The sequence below is a fragment of the Triturus cristatus genome, chromosome 8 (assembly GCF_964204655.1).
Source record: "Triturus cristatus chromosome 8, aTriCri1.1, whole genome shotgun sequence".
NCBI classification, from domain to species: Eukaryota; Metazoa; Chordata; class Amphibia; order Caudata; family Salamandridae; genus Triturus; species Triturus cristatus.
The window spans coordinates 300,405,533-300,421,121 of record NC_140591.1 but is presented as its reverse complement, the minus strand read 5'-3'; the positions used below and the strand labels follow the sequence as shown (position 1 = coordinate 300,421,121).

The window sequence follows — 15,589 nt, the reverse complement described above, 5'->3', positions numbered from 1 at the left end:
GGTCGGAACCAGGAAGTGTCGGCCGCCATTTTGTCTCTCGCAGTCTGAGGGGGTGAAAAACAAAGGTGGAGAACGTGAAAAGGGGGCATGGTGGACAGTTCCTGACCCCCTAGCCTTTGTCAGGGGGTCCCAAAAGGACCCCCAAGGGCCAAAATTTCCTTTAATTTTTTTGAGAAAAATCACGGAGTACGTGTAGCGTGCGCGTACGGTAGAAACGGAAAAATTCCGCGAACTGCGTAACGTGGGCGCGTGTTCCGCGACGCGTACCGCGCGCCCACGGCGCTAGCACGGTGCGCGAAGCACACCATGCGCGTACGGTACGCGCACGGTGAAAAACCTTAAAAAAAAAAAAACATAACTTAGCATTTAAAAAACCGTACAAATTTACTGAAACAACCATAGGTTTCACACACGTTATAGTTAGGAATTAGCATTTAAAAAACCTTGCAAATTCACTTAAAAAACCATAGGTTTCACACATTTCACTCGTGAAAAACCATTGAAATTCCCCCGTTATAGTTAGCGCAGGCAACTATAACTCACGCGACCGCAATCCTCTGCTGATGACGTCAGATATTACATCACTGATGACATATGTGTCTTTCTGAAAAATAAATATTTGTAATATATGTATAGCTAAAGATTAATGGAAGAAGACAAGGGTAAATAAGTGTCTAAATACAGTGATGTAATATCTGACGTCATCAGCAGAGGATTGCAGTCGCGTGAGTTATAGTTGCCTGCACTAACTATAACGGGGGAATTTCAATGGTTTTTCACGAGTGAAATGTCCAGCTTACTATAACATGTGTGAAACCTATGGTTTTTTAAGAGAATTTGCAAGGTTTTTTAAATGCTAATTCCTAACTATAACGTGTGGGAAACCTATGTTTTTTTCAGTGAATATATATATATATATATATATATATATGTATATATATATATATATATATATATATATATATATATATATATATATATATATATATATAATGACCCCACTTATTACATCACTCATGACATGGTCAGTGACATCCCTGATTACATTTCCAATTACATCTCACATGACATCACTGCCCTCATCCAGCAATTGTGACTGTTTTCTAAACATTTATGAGTGTTAAACCTATATACTAAGGAACTACAAAAGTTAAATTTGAATACTTAGTGTACTACTAATGAGTGATACTATTTCTAACATATACAATGTGAATGGCTGAGCGACTGTGTGCATCTGTGCGTAAGTGGGTGTGTGAGTGACTGGTTGTGTTAATGGTTGTGTGAGTGGTTGTATGGGTGAATATGTGGCTGTGTGAGTAGCTGTATGGGTGAATAAGTGGGTGAGTGAGGGGTGGCTGTGTGAGTGGCTGTATGGGTTTCTGAGTGGCTTTGTGAGTGACCGGGTGTGTGACTGGGTATATAAGTGGCTGTTTGAGTGGGTTTTCGGTTAACTGAGTGGGTGCAGGAGTGATTTATTGGAGAGTGACTGCATGAGTGGCAGTATGAGTGAGTAAGTAAACATGTGATTGCTTGTATGGATGTGTTAATGGGTATGTAAGTGGTTGTATGGGTGTGTCAGTCACTCTGTTGAGAGGCTGTATGGATGAGTGACTGGGTGTGTGAGTGGCTTCATCAGGAATACGTGGGAGTGGGAGGAGCTGTAAAGGTGAGTGAGTGGCTGTCTGAGTGAGTGTGTACGTGAGTCGGTGGCTGTGTGATTAGCTGTATGGGTAAGTGAGTGGCTGTGTGTGAGTGAGTGGGTGTGTGAGTAACTCTGTGAATGAGCAAGTGGGTGTGTGGGCGGATGTATGGGTACATCATTGGGTGTATGAGATGTGTGGGGGTGTGATTGGGTGTGTGAATGGTTCTGTGGATGATGTAAACAGTTATGTCATTTAGGATGTCATCAGTGACATAATTTACCATGTCATGAGTGATGCAATATGTAAGGTCATAAGCAGTGTGTTCTACAGGTGTAAGTTATAGTTAGCTCAGCTAATTATAACTGCTGAATTTCTCTGGTTTTGTACAAGTGAAATTTGAGTCTAACTATAACGTTTCTGTAGCCCTTGACTTTTTCAGTGAATTTCTAAGGTTTTTTAAATGTTGTTTCCTAACTATAAAGTCCCTACAACCTTTGTGTTTTTAAGTACATTTCTAAGGTTTTACAACTTTAATTTTCTAACTGTAACCTGTAACTTTTGATAGTGAGTGTTCGAGTGACTGCATGAGTATCTCAGTGGGTGTGTGAGTGAGTGCATGAGTGTCTCAATGGGTATGTGAGTGAGTGTGTGAGTGTCTGTGTGTGTCTGGGAGGGGCTGCATAAGTGTATCACTAGGTGTGTGAGTGGCTCTGTGAGTTGGTGTGTGGGTGTTTGAGTGGGTGCATGAGTGTCTAAGTGTCTCAGTGGGTCTGTGAGCAGTGTGAGAGTGTCTGAGTGAGTTTGTGAATTCCTCCATGAGTGTGTGAGTCAGTCTGTGACAGAGTGCATAAGTGTCTGAGTGGGCCTGTGAGTAGGTGTGTTAGTCTTTGAGTGGATCTGTGAGTGGGTGTGTGAGTCTCTGAGTGGCTGTGTGAGTGGCTGTATGGGTCTATGAGTGACTGTGTCAGTGGCTGTATGGGTCTGTGAATGGGTGTGTCAGTGTCTGAGGAAGCATCTGAGTGTGAGTGGGTGTGTGGGTATCTGAGTGGGTCTGTGAGTGGGTGTATCAGTGTCTGAGTGGGTATGTCAGTAGCTGTGTGAGTGACTCAGCCACAAAGGAACCGCACCTGCCCTTTTATCCAACAAGAGTCCACAGTTTTGCACAAAATATCTACCCAAGTGGAGTGCTTTCTACTGGTTCATTACTAAGTGTTACCTCCTTGGGTAAATGTCCTGAACGTATTCTGAATTATATCTACCTAATGGAGCACAATTAAATGTCACCAGTGACCTTGTGTGTGTTTTGGCAATGCGATTGTCCCTTGTGCTTCTTTATCTAGAAATGTATGATAACATTTACCCTCCAATGAGACCACACAGATGTAAATCACCACAAAACAAGGGTATTTCCGCTTAACTATATGAAGTAAATGCTTCTTTGTTTTGTGGAGATTCCTCATATTCCTCTGCATCAAGAACTCCTCACCAAAATCGGCGGGAAATACGTTGGGGGTTGCTTGTTAAGCTGTCCATTATCCTGGCAAAAGGCAGGAAGACCTTTGCATTCTATTAAGGTGGGCGGGCCAAACGAGCAAAGCTTCCAAGTGATTTGCACATTTCCATACTCGTAGTCATGGAATGGGAGAACCATGGACTCTGCTTTCACCTGGACAGGAAAACAAATAACCCACTCTTCACAGTCACATACAGATAGATCAATGATGCATTCACCTTCACAAAGCATTTCAGATTGTTTTTCAATATGGAATTGGCAAGAAAACACACTTGCTTTGCCTTCCCCAACCCCAGGAGTTAGGATGATTTGTCCTTTGCAGAAGTGGAGCTTCAGCTGGGGCACCTGCTATGTTTATATTTGTGAGTGCCTTCTGTTGAGGTTTAATTTCTGTGAAATGAGCATAAGGGACAAAACGGCCCCTGGTTCCATCCCCCGGGGCCTAGCCAAGACTTAATGGGAAAGTGGGGGCTGCATGGCCCCCCTCCCTGGGGTGATGTCAGTCCCAGGGATCCCATTTACTGGGGCGCAGCCAAGATTCAATTGGGGAGGGTGGCCATGTGTCCCTTTCCCTGGGCCGATTTCAGCACAAGGACCCCATTTCCCAGGACCTGGCTAAAATTCAATGGGGAGGGCGCATGGCCCACTCTCCCGGGCCGTTTTCGGCCCCGGGGACCCCATCCCCCGGGCCCTGGCCTTGACATGCTGGGTGGCCAGTCGGCACTGTTGGAGACTGCGGAAGGAGTACAAATGCCCCTGGGGTCCCTGCCGACTCCTCACCTCCAGCGGGAGTCGGCATTGCTCTCACACACAGGAAGCTGCTAAACATTCAGCTATCTCTGTGTGAGAGCAATAGTTTTGCCTGTTTCCCTGCCCGCATCACAGTGGTAGAGGAAACAGGTGAAAACTCTGTTCCCAGCAAGCGGGAGCGGTTTCACAGCTCCCGCTTGTTGGGAATGGAGTTAGTGTTTGCTCTGATTTGGCAGAAGCTGTCAAAGCTCCTGCTAAGTCAGAGCAAATAGCTATGTCTTGGGGGTGGGCACTCCAGGATATAGGAAGAAAACACACTTACCTGGAAGAAAGGCCGTGCGGCCCCCCTTCCTCATCTATTTTAATTGCTGGCCACAGGGATGTGGTGGTCCTTTCAGAATGGGGGTTTGTTTGGCCCCCCACTAATTTTTAGTTTTAAACCGTGGGGTGGTGGTGGTCCCTGGACTAAAAATAGCCTAGGAGGGGGCCCTGTGTTCCCCCCCATTTATTTTCCATACCCACATACCCCCGGATGCTGGTCCAACCAGGGTCAGAAACAAAAGCGCGCAGGAGACCGAACTTGTTTTTTTTCAATGTTGCCATGAATTTGAGGATCCAACCATGATTTCTTGGCAAAATACCAATTACAAATCTTTTTTACCCCTCAGCGGGGTCCCTGTGGAACCCCACCACCACAGTTCAAAAGAGACTAATTTTGTAGTGATTAAAAGGATTGTTCAGGGAAATATGTACTTAATCAATGGTCAGCAGTAGTAAAGTGCTCAGAGTCCTAAAGCCAACAAAAATAATTCAGCAGAAAGATGAGGAGGAAGGCAAAAGGTTTGGGGTAACCCTCCAGAGAGGGCCATTTTCCATCACAAGGTTACTAAGAAACAGCAAGCCAACCGCCACAGGCACCCACCACCTATTTACACTGTAGGATATCAAGTTTGGTTGGCCGCAAAGAACTCATGCTTATATGGGGACATGAACACTGCAATCTTGATACATAAGACCATTCAAAGAGGCCAAAATCATCAACCCAGTCGCCATAAAGCTAGACTTACCCGAGGACTATCACTTACATCAAGTATTCCACACTTCCCTTCTAAAACCTTATGCACCTTCAACCAAACCTGATCTGCCACCTCCACCAATTTTGGTAGGAGGTGATTAGGAATTTGGAGTGTATCGCCTACCCGACTCCAAGAGGCTGCAGGGAAAATTGTTTTACCTCATGGACTGGAAGGGGTATTCCTCTGCTGATAGATCTTGGGAACCTGCCACTCACGCCCATGCCCCCTCTGCTTTGTCTGTCAATTTCATGCCTGGCATCCCAACAAACCTCTTCCAGTCAGTCGGACTTTGAGAGAGGGGATACTGTTACGACCCAGGCCTTATGCACAAACTGTAAAGCCAGACCCGCATACCCTCTTGCTCTCTCGAACTTCAGGTGATAGTATTGCCCTTAGCATTGCCCTCCATATTGTCCAATGTCCATCTGGCCCTCGTGACCATCTATTGAAATTTCCTCTAGGCCCAACCCTCCACTCGCTTACACAGATAATGCTTTTGGAAAGCATCCTCATAATTTTTTGCCTCTCCCTCGTTTTACTCAATGACTTTGTCTCCTCTAGGTCCAGAATTTCCCCATAGCACGATTTTTCCTGTGTGAATCAAGATCTTGCGTGATCTTGAGCTCTCAAGAGATATGGTGGCCATTTTGGGACGTGGTGTATAAATACTGTGCGCACTCCCCAAAGTCTTTGCTTGGCTTTATTGTTCCTGGAGAGAACCTCGAGATCCAGATGTCCAGCACCAACTCACCTGCCTTCTGCTCATGCTCAGCTCCTGTTCCTGCTTCATGGTGAGCTGTTCTCTCACCGGCACCTGATTCTGGCACATATAAAGAAGAACAAAAGATAGCAAGAAACAGAATAAAACAGATGTCATCAAGCAGCGCAACATGGTCAGTGCACTGTACCCTACTTACACTCAAATCATTTTGCTCTGGAGAGAGGTCCTCTTTAGTTCAAGAGAGACTCATCTTGTTGTGATCCAAAGGACTGATAAAATAATGAGGTACTTACCTTTGAAGACTGATATTCTCTATGAAGCAATAGCTATCTCCTTGGAATGTAGAGTAGTAAGCTGGGTGAGTGACACAAACTGAATGAGATGATAGGAATTGTAACATGGCAATGTTTTAAAACAAACTGTGTAATCATTGTAACTGGTTTAACTTTGAAGCTGGCTGGCTTGGTTGTGTGACTCCTGAATAGAAGTTGAAGGTCACAGAAAGCATAGAAGTCCTGCTATGAGTTCAGGGTCTAAGCCTAAGAATGCAGAAGCCGAGAGACCCCACAGAAGAAGTGCCCCAAACTTGAGCTAGAGGCACTCGCTCGCTAACGGGTAGAGTGCTGAGGGTTAGACTACAGGCCATTGGGTGGACTCTCTTCGCTCCCACAGGACCTGGACCTTCAGGTGAATGGACTGTGACCTATATGTCATTAAAAAAATACATATACCCACCTGCGTGGTAAAGTACCCGGTGGAACACAAAAAGCTGCATGACACTGACCTGCGTGGTACTTACCTGCCTGATAACGTCATATGTTGTATAATGTGTGGTAAAGGGTGCATATCTTTGGCGGAGTGGAAAGCCTGCCATAAATTGGTGAAGCCCCTGCCCTTCCAGACCTGTGGTTCCCCCTAATTTGTTTAGATGTGCAGAACGTTTGGGATTCCCATTATTAGCATCAGCTGGCTCTCCTGCTGAATCCCTAGACCAGCTGCCCATCCGCCATAAGACCATCTGTCCTTCCAAATCCATTTTTCACCTCCCTCATTTAGAGGCAAGAAATGTTAGGCTTCCTGTCATCAAACCTGAGCAGGCTCCCATGACTACAGGACCTTCAGGTCACGGTGGTGGTAGCCAGGCCATCTTCAGGGCAGGATTGTCACCACTGATATTCCCTGACTAGTCCGTCTTGGAAGATGTGAAGGATGCAACCTGAAAAAACAAAACTAGGCTCTCACCCACAGGAAGAAATCTAAGGACCATTGTTTTTTAAACAGTGTATCCGCCGCACTGGCCTATGTGGCGCATGTTGTGTAAGCAAAGAGATCCCTGGTGTAGAGACAGGCGGGACCTCTAAAAGTGGCAGGTGGTCTTTTGTCTGGAGGTGAAAGCAAAGAACTTCACCAGAGCCTTGAGACCCTCACAGGTGAGTAGTCGCACTAAGCACTGATTGATTGACCAACTTGGCGGACTATGAGACCAAGGTGCATAAAGAGAAACGTCCGCCTCCTGGTAGACCTATCATCTCGGGCATTGGTTCACTTCTGGAACCTCTGTCATCTTTTGTAGATGTGTTCTTGAGGCCATTGGTTACGACAGTGCCCACGTTTCTTCAGGATACCAAGGATGTCTTGAACATCCTTCCTGACATCGATTTCAACATTGAGACTGACTATCTAGTCAGCTTCGATGTTGAATCGCTGTACACATGTATCCCCCAGGGGGACACACTTGAAGCGATTAGATCGCTATTGGATGACATCGTTGAACCATTGAGTTCACCTGTGCCTTTTATCATGGAGTGTGCCAGGCTGGCTATGACAGAAAACTTTTTCAAGTTTGAAGACCGGTTTTTCCTCCAGATCTCCGGTACTTCGATGGGCAGCGTTTTTGCCCCCAGCCTGGCCAATCTCTATGTCCATCTTTTTGAGCAGAACCATGTGCTTTCGCCAACTAATCCGTTTCTCACTTCCATCAAAGTATGGAAACATATTGATGACGTTTTGGTCATATGGAGAGGAGACGATGTCTCTTTAGCTGCTTTCCATCATTGGCTTAATGACCAAAACGTCTTTCTCAACTTCACTTTGGAATTCAGCAAGTTGGGACTGGCATTTTTGGATTTGTAGATTTTTCCTGCAGATGGAGGCCTTGGTAGTGAACTCTATACCAAACCAATGGCAAGAAATTCGCTACTCAAATTTGATAGTTTCCATCCCAAGGGCATTAGGACAGGTCTGCCTTTTGGCCAGTTCCTGCGGTTGAGAAGGAATTGTTCCACTAAGGAAACTTTCACCAAACATGCCAATGCTCTATCAAAAAATCTCAAATCTCGAAACTATCCTTCAAGGCTCATTAAACAGTCGTTCAAACGAGCGGCTAACAACAATCGTGAAGCACTGGTGGAAGTTTCAGCTCCTCAAGCACCGCACGACAGATTAACATTTGTAAATACCTTCAGTACATCTTCCAACCAAATACGGAAAATCGTGCGTAAGCATTGGCGAATCCTCAATACTGGCCATGACAAATAAGCATTCCCCTTATTCTCGTATAAGAGGGGTAGTAATTTGCGTGATGCCTCGGTTCATACGAGACCACAGAGCACACCCACAGCTGCTGTGAATCCCTTATGGAATCTTCCACCAGTTCGGGGACATTTTCCCTGTGGTGGCTGTGTAGTTTGTGCACAGACTAGTCACACCACTGAGGTCATCATCGGTCTCTCCCAGTCGTGGAAACAGCTTCGCCACACGAATTGTAACAGTGAAAAGGTAATTTATTTGATTACCTGTCCGTGCCAGAAACAATATGTGGGCATGACGATGAGAAAAGTTAAACAACGCATCATGGAACATAAGAGCACCATCCGATGCAAGAAGGCATCAACGAGACTAACTAATCATTATCTCGAGTGTAATCACAGTCCTGACCAGATGTCATGGACTGTATCGGAACAACCTTTTATTCCTTCGCATGTTGCGGATGTTTCCAGATTTCTTTTTAATAAAGAACAACGGTGGGTGTTCAGGTTGCAGAGTGACCGGCGTGGTCTTAATGATTCCATACCATGGGCTGCTTTGTGATTGTTCACCTGCCATGGATCTGAGTCTGTTGCCTTTTGGCTGACTGTTCTATGACTGCCTTGTCAATATGTCCGTCGTGCTTAGCACTTGATAAGTTCCTGCCACTTGTGGGTTTTTCTGTGATTTGATTAGGCAGTACTATTCATTAAGGGTATCTTGTGTCTGTGCTGGTTACACGAATACTATGATTACGTATGGTGACTTGTCCCTCCCATTAGTGGGGACTGTTCATCGACGGCAGCTTTTGTTTCATCTGGCCGTCGATACGCTAACATTACGATCTAAACGAATCGATCTATGTCCGCTTGGTTCATTTGGATGCAGCGTTTCTGCTTGGTGACATATGCTGTTGGAGAACTTGCAAATGACGTTTTTTAACTTGCATGTTGTCACCTTTGTGTTTACGAAGAGTCAAATTGCGCCTGCTTGGGTTTTATACTACATTTCCCACACTGCCCGGGCGTTCTGTAACGTCATTGGCAGCGTCCTTGACGCGCCGTGTCACGACGCTGGGTTACGTGAGAGTGCGTTTTCTATTCTATTTAACTTCGTTGTGTTCCACCCTCCGGTTGCCGCCGTGAGCATCCAGGAAGGAAGCCCGGGGTAACGACGGAGAGGTAAGGAACTCTCTCTTTTTTCCATGTATTTGGACTGCTGGACACCATTTGGCACCGATTGATTCTCCCATGTTCACGTGTTTCTGTAATTTGGGTGTCATTCGTTTCCATCACGACTACTTGAGTGGCGTTTCTAGACGGTTCTACTTGCACCGAGTGCTTGGGTAGTTATTCATTCGGCCTCACTTGGTCTTCATGTATCATTGAGGGGTGGTACTTTCTGGCCGTAGTTTTGCTGATAGCTAAGAGAGCCCCGTTTGTATGCATGAACGTGTTTCTACAGTCTCGAGTTGCCGCCTTGTTTGAGATGAGTGCTTGAACAGCTGCAATCATCCACACAGGCAACAGCGTGCATACATCGAGCGTGGTAGATTCTGTCACATTGGCCTCGTTCTTTGCTAAAGGGTATAACTCCTAATAGCTGAGAGGGTGGTAACCATCTTTGTTAGTTGCATCTTTTGTGCGCCTTGTTCAGTCACTGGGCCAATATACTATACCATGTTTTTATCTTCTTCTTCACAGAGCGTTGCCTCACGCCCTGAGTTGCTACCAGGAGCAGCAGGCTTAGTCCCGATTTAATTACGGGTAAGATTCATCTCTAATGGTCCTTTTGGCCAGCTATGTGTGGGCTACAGACTTTTATAAATTACATTGTCTATCCATTAATTTTGTCCTGTTTGTTTTGTTCTCTGTCAAATTGTTCCAGGTACTTACCTTCTTGACCGGTTGGATCTTAAAACTGTGGAATTGATCCTGCGGTATAAGGTTTGTTGCATCGTTCCGTTTGACTGGTTTTGGACACTTGTTCACATAGCGCTTGATGCGCGAGTTTGCAGTTGCAGTAGTTTTGATATTTGGTCCTGAAGAAAGCCTTGATCATAATATACTGATCTCTTTAGGCTGAAACATGTAGACCTTGTCCTGGTTTATTGTGAGCGCACTCGCTAATTTGTTCAGACTGCGCCACTACTTTGCTTTTAATATTGGCACAGGGAAATTTTCAATTAAAGTTTTTTCCTTTTCCTGTAGTCAATTTTATCTCACTTAGGTTCACACTGCACTATAGAGTTCCACCTAACCTAGGCTACCTTCATCGATCTTTAGGAGATCTTGTTTCCATCAGCGTAGACTTAAACATCCGCGAGCTCCTCCCTTAGTTCTAGCTTGGGAGTAGCAGCTCCTTAGCCAAACCAGGTTTGGTTAAGAGGAGGTCCCAAATGATGAAGCATGCCACCACGGTGGGTGATGGGACTACGTCCTCTTTTTGAGGACTTCTTGTCTTAGGCTTTAGTTTAATTACCATTCAGGTTCTGTATGCCTCCAATAATTTTTTTGGTTATTGAGTGGTTTTTGTTCCTTTTTCACCCCTGGACTTCTGTTTATAGATATTATTAGTAGGGGGACTTGTCCAGGTTGGTTGTGTGTTCCCTCAGACCCCACTTCATACCTGTTTTTTACTGGACTAAGAGACAACCCACCATGGTGTAAATGACCCACTGAGTTTTTGACCTACACCCCTCCCCAAAAATAAAAAATAAAAAATAAATGTTTATTTACATAAGTAGAGGGGCGTGATCAGCTCCCTTCATCTATTGACCTGTTTGACTGGCAGTAGCATGCTGCTTCTGCTCACCACAGCATACAGTATGGGGGAATCACTTCAGCCATTGAATCTGTTGAGTTTGAGGAGCCTCATTTTGATGATCACACATACACATCTGCCTAAAAACAAGTGCACTTCAGTTAGCAGGCTAGTGGCCCAATACTCTGCATTGACAATGTTTTTTCTTACTAATTCTTTTTTTAAGTTTCAAACATTTTTATTGAAATAAGAGATGTTCAAATGTTACATAGTACAAAAAGAAAAACAAGAAAAACAAGAAAAAGCAACTAATCACAAAAAAAAAAAAGTAGCTAGTTAAGTAATGACAATATCATAACATAATTATACAATAAATTATCCCAGAATAAGAGAAAGTATAAGCAATAACTGGCAAATAATGTGAGGTGAAGCATTTAACAAGGAATACGAGAAATACAATGTTAAGAAAAACAGGAAATCATGGAGGTTTAGAAACTTCTTGCTGTAACGGGAGAAAAGACAGAGAGGCGCGGGCATATACGTCAAAAATTATTGTTACTGGATTCCATAAATCTTTTCGTTTAACAGCTAAAGTTAAGGGATAAACAAAAGTAGTGTCTAATCTATGGTTGTAGCAAACAGCATACCACCACGCTTTGTAAGATAATTTGGTAAAATCCTTCCAGTTTTTGGTGATTTGTTGAAATGCCACAGCTATTAGTAAATCAATTATTCTGATACTACTAGTACAATGTTCCCAAATGGGAGAAAGACTCCCTAAGAAAATGTGAGATAGAGAAAAAGGACGAGTGGAAGAGAAAATCTTGGTGATTTGAGACCAGACCTGCTTCCAAAATTTAAGAACAAGGTGACAACCAAAAAGCATGTAGAAAAGGTCTGCATGTGGTAGGGAACAGGACCAACACTTATCTGAGGTATCTGGGAAGTGACTGCTGAGGGTGAGAGGTGAAAACAATAAACGGTTATAAATAAAAAATAGTGTTTGGGTAGTATTGGCCGCCCTGGAGGATCTACGAATTTTTAACCACAATTTGTCCCATAACATAACAGGCCATGAGGTTTCAAAATCCTGTTCCCAATGCTCTTCTGTAGTGGTTTTGATGCGGGGACACGGTAAAATGCGAAAAGAGGCATATATTTTGGAAGCTTTAGAATGTGTAAGAAGTAAAGAGTACAAGGAAGGTGTTTCAGAAGGTGTGAGAGCTAATGAGGAAGGTGCAGCAAGATGGGCATTATAGGCTTGCTGTAAGGCGTGAGTCAATACTAAATATTTGGTTTGAAAAGTAAGAGGAAGATTGAAAGAAGTTGCAGCTAAGTCAAAGGGGATGATTCGAGTATGATGGAATAATTGCCTCACCCAAACAAGACCGCGAGATCGCCAAGTTTTCCAAAAAATTGGCTTACCGTTTATTAAAATGGATGTATTATGCCAAATAGGTTGATCAAAAAAGGATGAATTAGGTAGACAAGGAAAAATCTTGGAAGTGTGCTTAAGAATAGGGGTGGAAATGGATTGAGGTCTTCGGGAGAACATAAGATATTCTTTGAAAGAAAAGGGAAAAATGAAAGACTGCTCCAAGGTTAACCAAAGAGGAGATGTTAATGAGATGTCCTCAAGCCAATGAGAAGCTTGATGTAACAAGAAAGATTTATGATATAAGGAAAAGTTAGGAAAATGTACCCCTCCCTCCTTTTTAGGACGCATCAGTTTAAGCAAAGACATACGAGATTTTTTATGACCCCATAAAAAGCAAGATAGAATAGAATTGATCTTTTTGAAATATTTCAAGGGAATAGGGAGTGGGATATTAGAAACTGTGAACAAAACAATTGGAGAGAGCATCATTTTGATGGTATCCAACCGTCCCCACCATGATAGATAGAGAGGGTGCCACTTGGTAGTAAGAGTAGTTAATTTTTGTATACAGTCCTCCATAGACTTAGTAATTGTACCCGAAAGAGAGGAATGAAAGAGGAGGCCTAGATATTTAATAGAATTAGGGTTCCAAGTAAAACCTGAAGGAGAAAAGTCATCTTTGAAAGTTTGTTTAGTAAGTGGTAAAATCTCGCATTTATCTTTATTTAGCTTATAACCCGAAACTCGAGCAAAGGAATGAACTTCATCAAGAAATGCTGGGACGGAGGTGACTGGCTGAGACATAAACAACAAAACATCATCAGCATAAGCTGCCATTTTAATGTTGGAGTCATTAAAAGTAAAACCATGAATATCATTATTCTGACGAATTCGTAAAAGAAAAGGTTCTAGGGCAAGATTAAACAAAAATGGAGAGAGTGGGCATCCCTGCCGAACCCCCCTTCCCAACGTAAAATAAGAGGACAAGCCTCCATTCGCCGAAATAGCAGCTCTAGGACGAGAATAAAGAAGGGAAATCAAGGAAGATATTCTCGGTCCAAAACCAAACCACTTAAGAGTAGCAAAAAGATAAGGCCACTCTACTCGATCAAAAGCTTTTTCTGCATCCAAAGCTATGGCTGCAAGGGAGTGAGGGCAATGCGAAGTCTTAGAGAGAACGTCAAAAAATAATCTGGTGTTGTCCGATAACAATCTTCCCTTGACAAAGCCAGATTGTTCTTTCCCTAAGAGCTCGGGTAAGGAAGATTCCAAACGGAGAGCCAATACCTTAGAGAAAATTTTGTAGTCAATGTTTACCAGAGAAATAGGGCGGTAGTTTTTACAATGCTGCGAATCCTTACCTGGCTTCGGAATAATACAAATAAGAGCATCGGAGAATGAGACAGAAGCCGAACCAGTTTGTAGAAAAGTGGAGAGAAGCAGATGCAATTTAGGAATTAGCAAGTCTGAGAAATAGGAAAAGAATTCAACAGTAAAGCCGTCCGGCCCCGGCGCTTTACCCTGTTTGAGAGTATGAAGGTCATGAAGAAGATCCCTATGAGTAAGATCAGATTCTAAAGAAGAAAGGTCCGGGGGGGGTATCAAAAGGACATGATATAGTAGACAAAAAGTGGGAAATGGATTGTTCAGACGAAGATGCTTCAGAGGTATATAATGTTTTGTAAAAAAGCAAAAATTCCTGTAAGATGTCCTCATTTTTATGCTTCAGCAAACCATCTTGACCATAAACAGATTCAATGTTAACTTTGTTATGTTTGACCTTTAAATAATTAGCCAATAGTTTACCAGCCTTATTCTGCCCACCATAGAATTTGGCGCTAGATTTTAAGAGAAAATTAGAGGCATTGAATGTAGAATCTTTGTTAAATTGGAGTTTGGCAGAAACGAGATCGTTTAGGCAATTTTTTGAGTTAGAAGTAAAATATAAGTGCTCTAAATGCTTAATTTTGGAAAGTAGAGCAGTAGTATCCTCCTGGGCTTTCTTCCGTTTACGAGAAACATAAGTAATGATAAAGTCCCTAGCCGACGCCTTAAAGGCATCCCAAACTACAGGGAATGGAACCTCATCCGTATGATTAAACAAAAAATATTCATGAAAAAAAGACGTGAAAGAAGATTTAAATTCTGCATCAAGAAGAAGAGCATTGTTGAAACGCCATTTTTTAAAGGAACTAGGATTTTGCAACCCATCTAATGTAATGGAAACTGGGGCATGATCTGATATGAGAATGGAGCCAATATCAGAAGAAATGAGGGATTGAGTAAGGTGACGTGAGAGAAAAAAATAATCTAGTCGAGATTGAGTGTGATGAGGGGGTGAGAAGAAAGAGTATTCTCGGGAAGTGGGGTTGCAAAGCCTCCAGGCATCAGTAAACTTGAATTGTGCGATAAGGTGAGTAAAAGCTTTTTGTGATTTATGAGGAATGTAGGTGCTAGTTGAGGGGCGGTCCAAAAAGGGGTCAAACACTTCATTACAGTCCCCTACTAGAATAAAATTATCAACATAATGTTGAGTAATTAACGGAGCTAAGGAGGACCAAAAAGAGGGATCTCCACAAGTAGGGGCGTACACATTTAAAATAGAAAGGGGAACATTGTCAAGAGTAAAGTTGACTAACACCCATCTACCTGAAATATCAGCGAAATGCGTGACTGAGTGGATTGGGAGAGATTTTTTAAACAATATCAAAACGCCATTACGTTTACCATCACCTGGAGAAAAATACACTTCACCCACCCAACTCCTTTTCAGTTTGGCAGATTCTACTACTGACAAGTGTGATTCCTGTAAACAAGCTATATCTGCATTAAGTGTGGTCAAATTAGATAACACTCTCTGTCTTTTAATTGGTGAATGCAAACCTCTAACATTCCAAGAAAATATTTTCAAAGGCATGGAACAATGTTAAAAGAAGAGTATATCAACATATCAAAAAAGGAAAAAGTATAAAGATAAGCCAAGAAAATGATATGAGAAGCATTCATATGAGATAATAAGAGAGAACAAAGATAAAGGAGAATAATGTCATGAAAAACATAAAAGTGAAAACCAATAACAAGGTAAGGAAAGAGAGGGAAGGTTAGAGCACAGAAATGCAGGATAAAAAAGATCAGGAACGAAGAGAGATGAAAAAATTTGATCAAGATCAAAAGGAAAGAAGGAACTAGCGAGCATAAGGAAGAAAGAAGAATAAAAAA

At 42.9% G+C, this 15,589-nt stretch overlaps 1 long non-coding RNA gene across 1 annotated transcript in view; it reads right to left on the bottom strand.

Moving 5' to 3' along the window:
* LOC146802014 (uncharacterized) overlaps positions 1 to 15,589 on the bottom strand; it is a 117,018-nt gene that overhangs the window by 35,977 nt on the left and 65,452 nt on the right. The window contains exon 3 of the long non-coding RNA XR_014967684.1: positions 5,734 to 5,802. This is a non-coding gene — a long non-coding RNA (uncharacterized LOC146802014). The remainder of the gene's footprint in view (positions 1 to 5,733; positions 5,803 to 15,589) is intronic.